This window comes from Mauremys reevesii, linkage group 5, assembly GCF_016161935.1.
Source record: "Mauremys reevesii isolate NIE-2019 linkage group 5, ASM1616193v1, whole genome shotgun sequence".
Taxonomy (NCBI): domain Eukaryota; kingdom Metazoa; phylum Chordata; order Testudines; family Geoemydidae; genus Mauremys; species Mauremys reevesii.
Window position 1 is genome coordinate 101,342,005 of NC_052627.1, and position 15,236 is coordinate 101,357,240.

Here is a 15,236-nt window from a genome sequence, read left to right on the forward strand (position 1 = left end):
AGGTGTGGGGTCCTCGGGGGCCTGTTAGGGGGCAGGGGTGTGGATAGGGGTTGGGTTACTGAGAGCAGGGGGGTTGGATAGGGGGTGGGTTCCCGGGGGTTGGTTAGGGGCCGGGGTCCTGGTAGGGGGCCATTAGGGGACAAGGAGCCGGGGGGCTGGATGGGTCGAAGGTTCTGAGGGGGGCAGTCAGGCAGTGGGAAGTGGGAAGGGGCTGTTTGGGGAGGCACAGCCTTCCCTACCCACCTTCCATACAGTTTTGCAACCCCAATGTGGCCCTCGGGCCAAAAAGTTTGCCCACCCCTGAATTAGACAGAAAGACAAGATATGCATGTCTGATGTTGAAGAAAAGCATGTTGTGCCTAATACACTGGAGAAATTGTTCAAAAACAGTTCATCCATGTAAAAATCTGATGGCTGTAATGCTGCCAAGGTCAGTGAGACCTAGGGTGACCTGCTGAGGAAGTGCAGGTCGTACCAGTTAAGGCTGCCTGAAGGCAACTTTAACATGTGTCCAATTTTTCTAGGATTTAAAAAAAAAATAGAAACAAGAATAAGTATAGATTCTTAATTTGTGTCATTTCTTCTTTCTATTTTCATCCCCTCATATCTGATACATTTTATAAATTTTAACATAAGAGTACACACTGGTATAAACATATTTGCTTGATTTATGAGAGAAATGTCTAGCACTATTTATCAAACAAATTAAGCAAATTTGTGTGATATGAGGGGTAAAACAACAGTATGTACCTTATGAAGTCTATATAATTGACTTGATTATATATTGTTAATTAAAAATGGTTAGAAACATACACCCCATCAACTGTAGGTACTAAAATATTGTAGAAGAAAAAGAAAATAGAACTTGGCTACTTTAACTGGGGATATGAAATCTATAATGACTTCTAGCCTTATAAGATAAGCTTAGTCAAACATCTGGTATGATGTTCTATACTCAGATGTCTTAGTCTTGAGTGACTAGATTTAGGCACGAGGCCAGAGGAAATGGTAAGTCACTCTGAATAGCATCAACCTGATTATTCTTGTATCAGCAGAAGGATTTTATTATTATGTATTGTTACTTAAGAGCCACAGTATAATGCTGAACTCTGAGACTTCCACTAGATTAGTATCTTTTGTAAAATAACCAGCTTTTTTGTTATGTTTAGTCTTTCAGTAATAATTATATATACTAAATAAGAATAAGAAGAAATTATACTTTTAAGGAAGAGGGAGTAGCAATAATTACTGGCAACACCAACCTTGGCATTGTCTTATTGTTTTTATCAGTGGAAACCCAACAAAAGTGACACGATCTCTGTGGAAATTATTCAGCTTCCAAACATCAATGAATGCCTCCAACAATAAACTTCACTCAGAGGGAACTTGTATAACTAACTGGACAATCTTTTGACATAATCCATTGGCAATTGACTCACTAAAATCCTGATTCACTGCAGCCAACACACTGCTTTGTGTTAAAAGACAATGATATCACTGATTATTAAGAGCATAACCAGAGTAAAAAAAAAGACATTTTGTATTTACTATGGGCCAAATTGTGCCTGGCCCTTGAATGGTTCACGCAGAATATATTATACTTGATTTTAACGAAACACAATAGTATAAATTAACCTAGCTACAGAAGAAAATTTGGGAAACTCAGTTAAACATATGCTTGTTAGAGACATGGTAACTGCAGACATTTTCTGCAGAGAGATAGCACAACACCCTTGAGAACCAAATTATTAATTCATTGATGAGAAGGTTGTTTATGCCATTGAGGCCACCTCAGGATTTGCAGAGATTTGCTTCATAGGCTGTAGAAGAGGGCATATTAAATGAAACTGAAATGCAAGCTCTACAGAGCTTATACCTACCAAGAAACAATGTAGAAATATACAAGTCAATCACAAAGGTGCAGACATAATGGGCTTGTTACAGACGCTCTCCTCACAATAAGGAATGTTAAGGACAGGTGATAGAACAGTCATGATGTGGTGAAATGCGTATTTATATTATATCAGAGCATTCAAGAAGGAGAAAAAGGATGAACCAGAAAGGGATACATTTCCAAAAGTGGGCTCTAAACTGGTTCTTTTTTTTTTTTCTTCGTTGTTGTTGTTTTGTTTTTTTTTTCCTTTGGTGCTTATCTTTAGAAAGCTAGGGTCTGAATTTCAAAATTGATGATTTTCACAATCCCAAGTGAAAGGAATGGTGTGTGGATGTTCTGCATCTTTATAAACCATGCCCTAAGGAAAGTTTCACACACCTACTGAAGAACCCCAAATCTAGTCTATCTTTGAAAATTTGAGCTTTAATGTAGTGGGGCAGCATGGCTAAGATATAAAACAACATACTAGAAAGCAGGAGATATATCAAATATATTGTTCCAATAATCAGAACCATAATCTGTCCCCACCAGATTACTTAGCTACAAGAAAGTAGCTGCGTTTTTTCTAAACCTTAGTATATATTCATGTCTACTCTTGGCAGACTTCTTTTCAAAGTATCTTGATTTTTTACATTTGCCAAACAAAACAGAAAATGCAGTGATTGCCAAATTAAAAATGCATGTGTGCGAGATGACTTTGAGTGACCGTCTTCCATTTGGAAGCAGAGAAATGGGTAACTGTAAAAATCTTTGGGAGTGGAACTCACCCATTGCAATCCTGGATACTGTTGTAGCTTACAGAAATGATGTATTTATGTTTACAAAGAAATGCTGAAATTTAAGTAGGACCAAAAATCTATTCCTTAAAAATAGTTTGACGATAGTCAAGCAGGGCCTGGTAAAACATGAATAAATGAAGTGAGATAACGCAGAGGGAAGTTTAAGATAAGTTAGGACATAACCCCAGGTCGTGCTGTAAACATGTTTTTGTCCTAACAGGTTTTTACAAGTGTTTTAGATAAAATGTTAATGTTTTGGAAAATGCTACTTATATTGATAGTTATAAGTATGGCATTTACACAGATACTAATTAAGATGATGCTTCCTGTTAAATAGTTAATAAATAGAAATTTTAAAATTATGGTAAAAAAGGTGGATTTAATGTTAATTTATGAAGGAACATGATTGCAATTGATTATAAAAAAGGTAGCATGTTAATTTTAGATTAGGCGCACCCATTCACCACTAAGGTATTATTACAGCAGTGATTTTCAACTAGTGCTCTGTGGACATCTGGGGATTCACAAACTATGTCTCAGGGGTCCATGAAAGGTTGTCATTACCATAGAATAGTGGTTTTCAACCTGTGATACATGGACCTGGGGCGGGGCACATACTATGTCTAAGATTTCCAAAGATTTCCAAAGGATTCCATTCAAAATTTTTTAGGGGTCTGCAAATGAAAAAAACAGTTGGAAAACCACTGTGTTACTCATTCTCCTCATTTATGGACCAATCATACTTAAATGTATCATTTCATCTTCGAATGTGAGTATCACTGTCATGTAAGGTCATAGTGTAATGCCTGTTTGCTTAACTAACTATTTTATATTAAGTAAAGTCTTTAATTTTTATCATTCATTATGTCATTCACAGTCCTCCGCTAAATTAAATTATCCGTATCTGCCCTGGAGGCTTGAACCTTAAAGAATTCATTGTGGTTTTATTCTTTATTTTAACCATTTAATTGGGAACAGATAAATCAAAGGTTACACCGTCAATCTGAACAACGTATGTCCATTTTGGATGTGCCACAGGACCAGAAAGAATCCAAATTGTTGCTCTGCAGTATTTACAACGTTTATCTCCAGTTTGAATAGCATACTGGATCATAGCTTACAGAGCACTGGTTGCATTGCAGTGTTACTTAAAGCATCCTGTGGTCATTATTAGTCAGCATTTACTAGTAGTCATCAATATGAGTTATTTCAGATGCCAAAGTATGATTACTGTTGTTAAAAGGCTAGCATTTAAATATGACCATTGTGTATCCTGTTTGATCTAAACACAAACATTTTAAGCGTTAAGAGTAATAGTAGGGTTTCTAGTCGCCATTTTGGATTTACTCCTAAGGTGGAGTACGCCTCTGCAGCTATATTTTAATGTTTAAAAGCTTCATTTTCTATTCAAACAGCATATTTGATTATAGCAATGCTCAAAAATGCTGTTTGAACTGAAAATTAATCCTTTAAACATATAAGAATACTTAGGGGCCACTCCGTCCACACATGGCACTCATTCCCACAGATCAACTGGGGAGTGGCATCCATGGGGTCAGAGGAGGGGCTGGATGACGTCATGGAACCACATCACACTTCCTTCTAGCCTTTGTAGCAGTGATGCACTTAGATCTCCTCATGGAAGCAATGGGGTGATCTCAACTTTAATTACTGTAGAGAAATGATTACATATCAATAAAAAGTGAAATGGAAACACTATTTGTCAGATATTGACATGAATATGTGTGTATAGCTCCATGTACAATGGAGACCTAAGTATGGATCTATAGCTTCATAGAGTTTAAGGCCAGAAAGAACCACTAGTTCATCTACTCTGATCACCTGTATATCACAGGCCACTAAATTTCACTGTGTTACCCCTGTATTGAGCCCACTAACTTGTGTTTGACTAAAGCATGTCTTCCAGAAAGGCATCCAGTCATGATGTGAAGATCTGAAGAGGTTTATCCACCTCTTCTCCTGGAAGTTTGTTCCAATGCTTAATCACTCTAATTGTTCAAATCTGTTTCTAATTTGAATCTGTCTGGCTTCAGCTTCCAACCATTGGTTTCTGTTATGCTTTTCTACAGTAAATTAAAGAATCCTTTAGTACCTTGTCTTTTTTCCTTGTGCTCTGTAATAAAGTAACTTTCAGACCTCTTTTTTTTATATGCTAAGCAGATTGAGCTCTTTAAGTCTCTCACTATAAGGCACTTTCTCCAGCCCTTGAATCATTTTGTGGTTCTTTTCTGCACCCACTCCAATTTTTCAACAGCCTTTTAAAAATGTGGGTGAAGAATTGGGTGAAGTATTCTAATATCAGTCCCACCAACGACATAAACTGGGGTAAAATCACCTCCACTCACTATTCTACAGTTTATACATCCAATAATCCCATTAGCCCTTTTTGTCACAGCAATGCACTGAGAACTCATGTTGAGTTGCTTGTCCACTATGAGCCCTAAATCCTTTGCAGTCACTGTCGCCCAGGATACAGTCCCCTATTCTGTAGGTATGGCCTGTATTCCTTGTAGTTAAATGTGTATCTTTGCATTTGGCTCTCTTTCACATAGAAGTATTGAGACAGATATGACAATATCCTTCAAAAACCTCATTGAATTAAGTTTAAATATCTTTGGGTGTCCATAGCATGAAATGCAAACATTACGTATTACTGTGATCTTGGATTATATATAACCTCTCTAACGGAAGAAATGTGAGATAAGGCCTGGATGATCAATGGACTATATTGAACATTATGCCATACAAAAATGGACTTTTGGGGGATTATATGTGAAGTGGATTTCCTGGGAAATACCTAGGGAGAAGTTAACACAAATTCCTCACTTCTAGTAATGCAGAAACTAAGCCTTTTGAAGCTATGCCCTGAGGAGAGGTTCTTTATCTGCTGATTACCTTTCTTGGTCACTGGACATCAAAGGCCCAAGCTATATAAAGGAAAGACTGAACAATTCATGGTGGTTCTGGTTCTGAGGCAGTTATGAAATTGATCTATGGGGAAAACTCAGTTGTGGGTTTTGAAGGACTGACACTTACCAGAGCCTGAAGTTCCAGTTGGGGTGATCTCTGGTAAGCTGTTTAGTATATGTGTAGGTTTTTATTATTTTTCATATGTTTTCTCTGTCATGTTTTCACCTTAAGGATTAATGCACTTGCTTAGAAAAAATTGTGTGATAACTTGTAACTGCTGGCAATTACAGCTATTCACAGCCTTCAGAGAGGAAGCAAAGCACAGGTGCTGGCCTGCTTAGGCAGCCTGGCTTATTGGGACAATCTAAATGTAGACAGGGAATTGTAAAGCCTGCAAAAACCCTGATCAGGAGAGAGAGAAATATGGGTCTCTGCCCAACAGAGAAGATGGCTGAGTGGCCAGGAGCTTGGAGTGCATGCCCTTGAGGTACCACATAAGGGGAACACAGATGCAGTTGCCCTAGACTGTGATAACTGTTTTTTTATTAATACCACTACTATTAATGACAATAAGAATAATAATTAATAATTAATTAATGCAATGAGAAACTCTATAAAGGGTAAGATATAAATATTCAGGTAATAGACCAAATGTACAGGCTGCATTATCCATGTATCCTGAAAAGTCATGTGTATCTTTACAAGGCAATTTGCTAAAGATAAATTTTCATTCTTTCTAGTGTGAAGCATCACCTTGGTTGTTGTCATTTTTGAATGAGGTCTTGGGTTGCGCTAACAGTACAATTTATTTTTGTGCAGGAAGCCCTGGTTCAGGAGCAACACTGTGAAATTTGCTCCTGCACTCGTCATGATTAAATGTGCTTGGGAGCTGGGTGGTGTGTTTGGTCTTAAGGAAGTAGAGGGAAAGGCTACCTACATTACTCTGAGAGACACTGCCTCCTCTTCCCGCCCCACACACACACCTGTGAAAGGAAAGGAATTTTTCATCCATTATTCAGGACAAAAACTAGAGATGGGGAGATCTAAGATAGCAGCAGGATTCTCTCATTTTCTTTCCCTGTTAGTAGGTTCTGGAATCCTGCAGAGGCCTTCAGGTTAACTATTGATGACTCTTTGGGACAATTATGGACTATTAGACTCTATATTGAATGTAAGTGAAGTGAGAATAACTTTCTGACAGGGCCCAAAGTCTGGGATAGATTCTGAGGGCAGAGAACCAGCAGCGGCATCCACCATGCCCAGGCTTGGGCTGTGAGGGTTCACATAGTGTTATTTTGGAATTACTTTATTTTATTAATAAACCAGTCCCCAGGAATGGTGGCATCAAGTGTGGAGGTGGCAACTGCTGGAAATGAAGGAAAAAAATATGTAAAGGGGAAAATCGGTAGACAACACTACACTACCTGCCTTCAAGAAAAAACAGAACCAGATTCAATGAAAGACTCTGCACCTTGACCCATTATTATGGCTATTAGGCCTACACTGTGTTTTGGATGTACAACCTCAAGGGTTATCCTGTCTATTCCCATATTTGTCACTCTGCAGAGACTTTCAGCGTCAGCTAGTTATCATTGTAATGGTTGTTTTGTGATGACAACACATGTTGCAGGAATGGCACTTAATTGTAACAAAATAAATACTTAAAATATGATAAAATCTTACAAATTAAACACTGATTAAAGATTCTCTTTTTCTTGTTCACTTTCTGTTTTTGTATTTACAAAGATTTACAGCTAGTGCTGCATTACATGAACCACAGAAGAATGTTGCCTGCTGATTCAGTTAGATCTCAAATCCAAAGGGTGGAAGGAATGCTCTTCTGACTTAAGTCACTGTTAGTTATTTCTACATTGTTAACTCAAAAGATTGTTACTTCTAGACTTGGAAAACATATGTTCTATTTAGATTTTTAAATTTCTGCCTGTCTGATAGAAATTATTTCCACTGCCACATAAATGTACACATATACAACATATAAATCATGTACTCCAATAGTTCAGGGTAAACTTATTTATGCTATGGACAACTTCACTTTTGAAAAGGGTTGGTTTGTGATGGTGTGGCATTCAGAGTTTTGAGAAGTCTTGATTTCAGACTACTTGGAAACAATGTTTTGGATCACTCTGAGTTTGGGAAAGAGGAAGGACTGCAATGGCTTGCCTATCTCAGACTCAGGTCATATTTGGGTTACTGTAACTCAGATTGGAGCTAAAATCTTAGTTTGTTTTGCAGCTCTGATTAAGATATTAAAAGAATAAAGCTAAGTTGCAGATAAGTTTAATAATTTTAAAGGTATGAATATCTAATGTTACCAAACTTTTACTTCACTAGAGCTACAATGATTCTGAAAACCTGGCCTATGAATATTAACATAGAGATCAGCTCAGTCTACTAAATTTTGATCTATATTTCACAGGGGGCTTGGATGCAGCTCATAATAAAAGTAGAGAGCAGATGCAGGTCCAGTATTTTGGATTTTAAATACTTTGAAGTTTTGGTAGTGTTTGAATCTCCTTCTCCTGCCTTTTCCCAGTAAGGGCCAAATTCAGGCATAAAACATACATGCCCACAAAAAGTAAGAATGGGAGTTTAAATAGCCCCTAGAAACTCCAAATAAAATTTTAATAGACAAACCAAAAGCTAAAACAAATGGGAAGAATTCTCACTTCTTCTGGGGGAGAATGGAAGGATGAGATAAAAGATTTACACAGGCAATAATCTATAAATCAATACGATAAATAGACCTATAATTTGCTCATATAAGTGACCCTATAGTTTAACAACACAAACATGAGACCTGTAAAATCAGAAAATGAACATGTGTCACTTAGTGGATAGTTATTATACAATAAGGAACAATCTGACAACAGCACAGGAATGAGCCAGATGACCTAGTTTTTTTTTCTGCCTCTAATTTATATGCAATAGTTCTGATTTCTGTACTTATTAAGAGAATAATGAGCATAACCAACTAAAGCCACCACCATTCTCATTAGTTACAGATTTGAGGTTTTACTTTTTATATGTTTTATACAAAGTAGGACAATCTAGGATTTTTTTATGTATTTTCATATAATAAATATTTTTATGTCATTTTGTTACAACCCAGTTACCTAGCTCTGATATATAACTATTTATCCCACAGAGTGATGCTGCAGCTCTGTTTTTTGTATCCTTGCCAGGTTAATAAACTGTACAATACATTATCATCATAAGATTTTGGCAACATTCACAAGAGATTGAATACCTGAATATTTTGCCATTTATTACGCTTCAAGCGAAGTAATTTCCTTTAATGTCATGTGAGCAAATGTTGACTATAAAATCTTCTTACATAAGGCTAAAAATCAAACACACCCCAAATCCCAAGTGCAACAGGAAGGAATATTTTCTCTGCTCCATGTACAGAGTGCACTGTTGGAGAGATGTAGTCAAATCTTATGTATTTATTTATTTATTTATTTATTTTATTTCTCCATGTCTTGTTTTGCAGCTAGGGTTGCCAACTCTGACTGAAGCTATTCTGGGAGATTTTTTCCCCCAACATGACATAATGTAATTAATTGCACTATACCTATTAAAACCTCCCAAATTGCTTTTAATAGTCACTGGGAGATTGATGCCAATTCTGGTAGACTCCCAACCAATCCTGGAGGGTGGGCAACCCTATATGCAGTGTTGAACTGGTCAAAAAATATTGCAAACTTTGCCTGAAGTTTTTCACAAGGAATTGTTGCTAGTTATGATCAACTTACATAGTGGCCAGACTTTTTCAAAAAAATTAATCTTTACACAAAATATTCTGCATTTTTTACCAGAAATAAAGAGCCAGGAGCTGGCACATTCCAAAAGCAGAATATCAACCTGGATGATCTTTCTGGGGACAGCAAAATTCCAAGAGCCAATATTTGCAGGTAAAAATATACATTTAAGACCACATTTTCTTTCAGTTATATATGTGCAGCCCCACTTTCTTTATTAGGCCCCATTCCTGCAAACACTTACCCACACGTTTAACTATAGAACTGTGAACAGTTACACTGAAATCAATATAAAATTAAGCATGTATGCAAGTGTTTGTAAGTTCAGGGCCTAGTGTATTCATGTAAAGGAGAACTGAATTTGGCCCATTTAATTCAATGTGACATAAAAGTCATCAGAGAGTGAAAACCTAATTTTTGATATATTACCACCATGAAAATACCCACTTATTTAAAACTGTTGAAAGTTTCTCTTACCAAAAAAAAAAAAAGTTTGCATAATGAAGCAATTAATTAAACATGATTTTTTTCAGTTGTAAACTGTGATTACATTTTACTGGCTGAACTTAACCTTTAATTGGTTGTAGCATGTAAATAATTTAAAATGCTAGATTTATGACACTTTTAAACATTATTGTAGGGAAAAAATGTTAGCTACAATCCCAGTATAAATATAAAATGTTCTTTTCTTCAGCTAAAGATTCTCATTTATTATAATTAATGCCATAAAGTTTCATTGTTTAAGTCATTTGCACATTGATAATTATACTGTTGTCATATAATTATCTTTAGTGGTTTCTTTTATTTTATGTAACAATTAAAAAAATAATTAAAAAAAACCCTGCAGCTATGTTGGTTAATATACATTTCTGAAATGCCTGCAGCAGACCTGGGATTTTTAGACTTATTAAAACCCAAACTGAAAAGGAAGGCTAGTTTTCAGGAGCACTTGGATGCATCTTAACTAATACATTATATGATGTCCTTCTTCTTGATTTAAAATCACACTCAGTACTCTAACAGAACAAACTGACATTTTTATCTGAAGGCTGCAAAAATATATATATTGTCAAAACACCTACAAGGATGAGTCACCATTGTCTTAATCACAGCCTTAGCTATTTCTTCTTTCATAACAAAAAGTCTAATTACACCCCTTAAGCAATCAAATCATCAAGCAAAATGACCTGTATTTTAATGGGGTGATGGCACCATGATAGTTAAGGTTGAGACTAGCTTACTGTTTAACAGCAAGTTTTATTAAGTGCTCTGAAATCCACATGCTTATTCAGAGTGTCTTGAAACTCACTGTGCCTCCTGGGGGTCCAGGGCACGGTTAAACTCAGCAAAGGGCAGGAGATTGGTTTATTAGTTAGGCTGCTGATCTCACTGAGTAGCCTGAAACTTTTGTAAATTTGTTGCACAAGTGCTAACCTAAAACTTGTTAGAAGAAAAGGGATCTCCTGGCAAAACTATGGCTTAGCATGGACGCAATCCTGCTTGATCTACTGCAGGGGTCGGCAACTTTTCAGAAGTGGTTTGCCGAGTCTTCATTTATTCACTCTAATTTAAGTTTTTGCGTTTCAGTAATACATTTTAATGTTTTTAGAAGGTCTCTTTCTCTAAGTCTATAATGTATAACTAAACTATTGCTGTATTGTATTTAAAGTAAATAAGGTTTTTAAAATGTTTAAGAAACTTCATTTAAAATTAAATTAAAATGCAGAGCCCCCTAGACCATCCAGGACCTGGGCAGTGTGAATGTCATTGAAAATCAGCTCGCGTGCCGCCTTTGGCATGTGTGCCATAGGTTGCCTACTCCTGATCTACTGAATAAGTAGTCTCACTGAAGTTCTCAATAGAAATTGCAGGTGAGGTTTGGTCCAATATATGTACTTTCCTCTTTTCAAAAAGAACTGTCCTCAATCATTTCCCTCAGGACAATGCCAAGTAATCCACCTCCTAAAGAACTGGAGGTCCAGATAATCTCTATTTGATTTCTAACATTTTCTTATTCAGACTAAATATTGAAATGGACACATATTAAAGTTGCAGAAGCTGGACTCTAAGGTGAAAGTGATGTATTTTTAGCTGTGTCAGCATGATCCCCTCCCCAGAATTTCTTATAAAGATTCATATTTGGCAACCAAAGTTGATGATAAATCATTGATTAATTGTTTGCTGACCATTTTAAATTAAGACATGATTTTATTCTATTTCTGCAACCATCTTGTTCCTACTGAATAGCTTCTTTTCATACAGAATCCTCATTTCTTTTTATTTTATTTTTTTAACTTAAAATTAATATTTCCATTCACATGCTCTTATTTCCAGGGCAGAAAAGGTCTATACATGATAGAACACTTAGTCAAGGTAGGTGAAAATGCCCTGCACTGTGTAACACTGAGTTGTCTGCATGATTAAACAGCAACTATGAAGATATCAAAGGACATCTAACTTCAAATCTAGGATAGAAAAACAGTGACTACATTGCAGGACTAAGAGTTTATCTACAAGGAGAAGAGAGAAAAAATGTTTTAATTTTCTTCCTTTTCTTCTTTTGGTTCCATGATGCAATTCTGCACTGGTAGAGGACAATTTTATTCATTTTCAGGAGCAGCATGCAAACACCCCTAAGCTCAACTTCTATAAAATATCAATATTTTCCGTATCGCAACACTTTTCCCCAAAAGAAAAATGGAGCCTGCAAACAGGCCTGAACACAGGAGAGTTTGAGTTAAAGGAATTTGGGGAGGGAGCAAGTGGTATTTTGTATTTGTTTAATGTGTGTGTGTTTCCCCTTAACAGTAGCTTAGGAGGGCAGGCTATGAAAGCTACACAGGCAGCAGTAGTAGTGACCCAAGAAATGGAAGAGACAATGAAGATGACTGGATATGGAAGCTGCAGGATGTATATTATCCTTGAGCGAGTACCCACAAAGAGCTCCATTTGTATGAAGTGCTGCCTGATAGAGCTGATGAAAGAGAAGATCTGAGGTTTAGAGTTGCGGGTAGAAACTATGGTTGAATTTCAAAGGGGATTCAAGCAGATGATGGAGGGAATGCAAGAGGATGCTGAAGGGAAAACTCAAGACTCATAGATGTAAGCTGGACTGGAGTAGGGTAGACTGCTGGATGAGGAAAGTGCCTAGTGGAAGCATGTGACTATGAGAATCAGGCAGAGAAAAAGACCTGTTAGTGAAGGAGAAATAGAGCTGAGTTGGAAAATGAAGAAGGGGTGCAGCGGGAAGTAACAGAAGGTGGGAGGGCAAGGAAAAGAAGAGTAGCTGGTCCTACAAGATGAGAGGAAGAGTAAATGGAGACAGACAGACTTCAGAGCACCAGGAGAATAGAGGGTGACTTGCAGAAGATTGCAAGGCAGAACAAAAGACAAGAAAAGACAGCCAGAAAGAACAGAAGAAAGAAGGCTGCAAAATCAACAGGAAGAGGCAGGTCTACCTGTCCATAGAGGAGGAGAGTGAAGGCAAGACAAGAATATGATGATCAAGCAGTTGTACTATAAGGGGGCTTTTGGGATGTTTGACAACTAGGATGCATTCACGGACAAAGGACTGTTCTCATGAGAAGGACTCCACCTGAGTAAGGACGGAAATAGACTTGATTAAATAGACACTGATTAAAAGAGCTTTAAACTAGGAATTAGAGGGAGTTGGTTGAGAAATGCTCATGTAATCTCCACACCTGATTCTAATATTCTGATTCTAAGCAGGAGGAAAGTAAAAGAGAAAGGAACAGAGGGTAGGAGAATGGACAGCAAGAGGAAAGTTAGTGACAAATAGGCAATAGAATGATTGTACCCAATCAATGGAGGAATCTGGGTGAAGCCAAATAGAAACAGCTAAGATGTCTGTATAGCCATGCAGGGAGTGTGGGTAACAAAATGGAACTGGAATTACCTGTGCAGGAAGTGAAACTGGATATTATAAGGATAACAGAAAATGGTGGAATAATAGTCGTGATTGGAGTGCAGTTGAAGGCTATGTGCTGTTCAGGAAAGACAAAAATAAAGGTAAAGGTGGTGGAATAGCATTGTACATTAATGATGAGGTAGCCTGTAAAGAAATTAGAAGTGATGGAATGGATAAAACAGAATCTGTTTATGTCAAAATCATTTGAGGAAGAAAGAAACAGAGGTTCCACTGGGATAGTGGTTGGGGTATGCTACAGAACCCTAGCATCCAGTTTGGATCTGAAGAGACCTCTTTAATATTTTTAATTAAATAAATACTGTCAGGAATTGTGTGATTATGGGAGACTTTAACTTTGAGACAAAGATTGGAAAACAAGTGCTACTAATAATACTAGGACCCAGATACTCCTGAATGTGATAGTTGACTGATTTCTTCACCAAATTGTCACTGAACCAACAAGAAGTGACGCCAGTTCAGATTTAATACTGGTGAGTAGTGAGGACCTCATAGAAGAATTGATTGTAGAGAACGTTTGTTTGAGTGATCATGAGCTAATTCAGTTTAAACTACATGGAAGGGAAAACAAAAATAGGTCTGGAACTAGGGTACTTGATTTCAAAAGGGAAAACTTTAAAAAATTAAGGGATTTCAGTTAGGGAAGCGGATTGGACTGAAAAATTCAAGGATCTAAATGTAGAGGAGGCTTGGAATTACTTTAAGTCAAAGTTGCAGAATATACATGAAGCTGGAATTTAAAGAAAGGGAAAAAAATTGCAAGGGAGGGTTGCAGACTGAACTGGATGAGCAAGTTTCTCAGACAGGTGATTAAGAAAAAACACAAAGTTCACAAGGAATGGAAGATAGGATGGATCAGTAAAGAAAGCTACCTCTTGGGAGGGGTCAGAAAGTGTAAGGAAAAAGTGAGAACTCCTAAAATCTAAGCAAAGTTGGAACAACAGTAAACTAACAATAAAAGGTTCTATAGTCATATAAATAATAATAATAATTAATAAAAAAAACAAAGAAAGAAGAAGTGGGACAGCTAAGCACTGAGGATGGGGTGGAGATTAAGGATAGTCTAGGCATGGTCCAACACCTAAACAAATACTTTCCCTCAGTTTTCACTGCCAGTACGGATGAGGACTAGAATATCTTACAAGAAGATCCAGATGACCTTGAAAACTGGAGTAATAGAAATGGGATGAAATTTAATAGTTTAAAGTGCAAGGACCTCATCTGGAATACCATGTGCAATTCTGTTCTCCCATGTTTAAGAAAGATTAATTCAAACTGGAACAGGTGCTGAGAAGAGCTACTAGGATAATCAGAGGAATGGAAAACCTATCTTACAAGAGAAGACTCAAAGAACTTGGCTTATTTAACCTAACTAAATGAGGGCTGAGGGGAGATATGCTTGCTCTCTAGAAATAAATCAGAGGGATAAATACCAGAGGGTAATTTAAATTAAGTGCCAATGTTGACACAACAACAAATGGATATAAACTGTTCATCAGCAAGTTTAGACTTGAAATTACATTAAGGTTTCTGGCCATCAGAGGAGTGAAGTTCTAGAACAACCTTCTAAGGGGAGCAGTGGAGGCAAAAAAAACTAACTGGCTTTAAGACTGGGCTTGATAAGTTTATGGAGGGGTTGCCTACAGTGGCAAGTGGCCCATCTAGTGACTGCTAGTACCAAATATCCCTAACGGCCAGAGATTGGACATTAGATGGGGAGGGCTCTGAGTTACTACAGAGAATTATTTCCCACGTATCTGGGTGGTCAGTCTTGTCCAAATGCTAAGGGTACAACCAATCACTATATTTGGTGTCGTGAGGGAATTTTTCACTAGGTCAGATTGGCAGAGACCAGAGATATTTACCTTTCTCTGCAGCATAGCCTGGGTTATTTGCAGATTTAA

The 15,236-nt window shown here is 37.1% G+C and overlaps 1 protein-coding gene across 1 annotated transcript in view; it reads right to left on the reverse strand.

The window, feature by feature from the left end:
- PCDH7 (protocadherin 7) overlaps positions 1-15,236 on the reverse strand; it is a 390,709-nt gene that overhangs the window by 178,145 nt on the left and 197,328 nt on the right. The gene's annotated exons all lie outside the window — the stretch shown is intronic.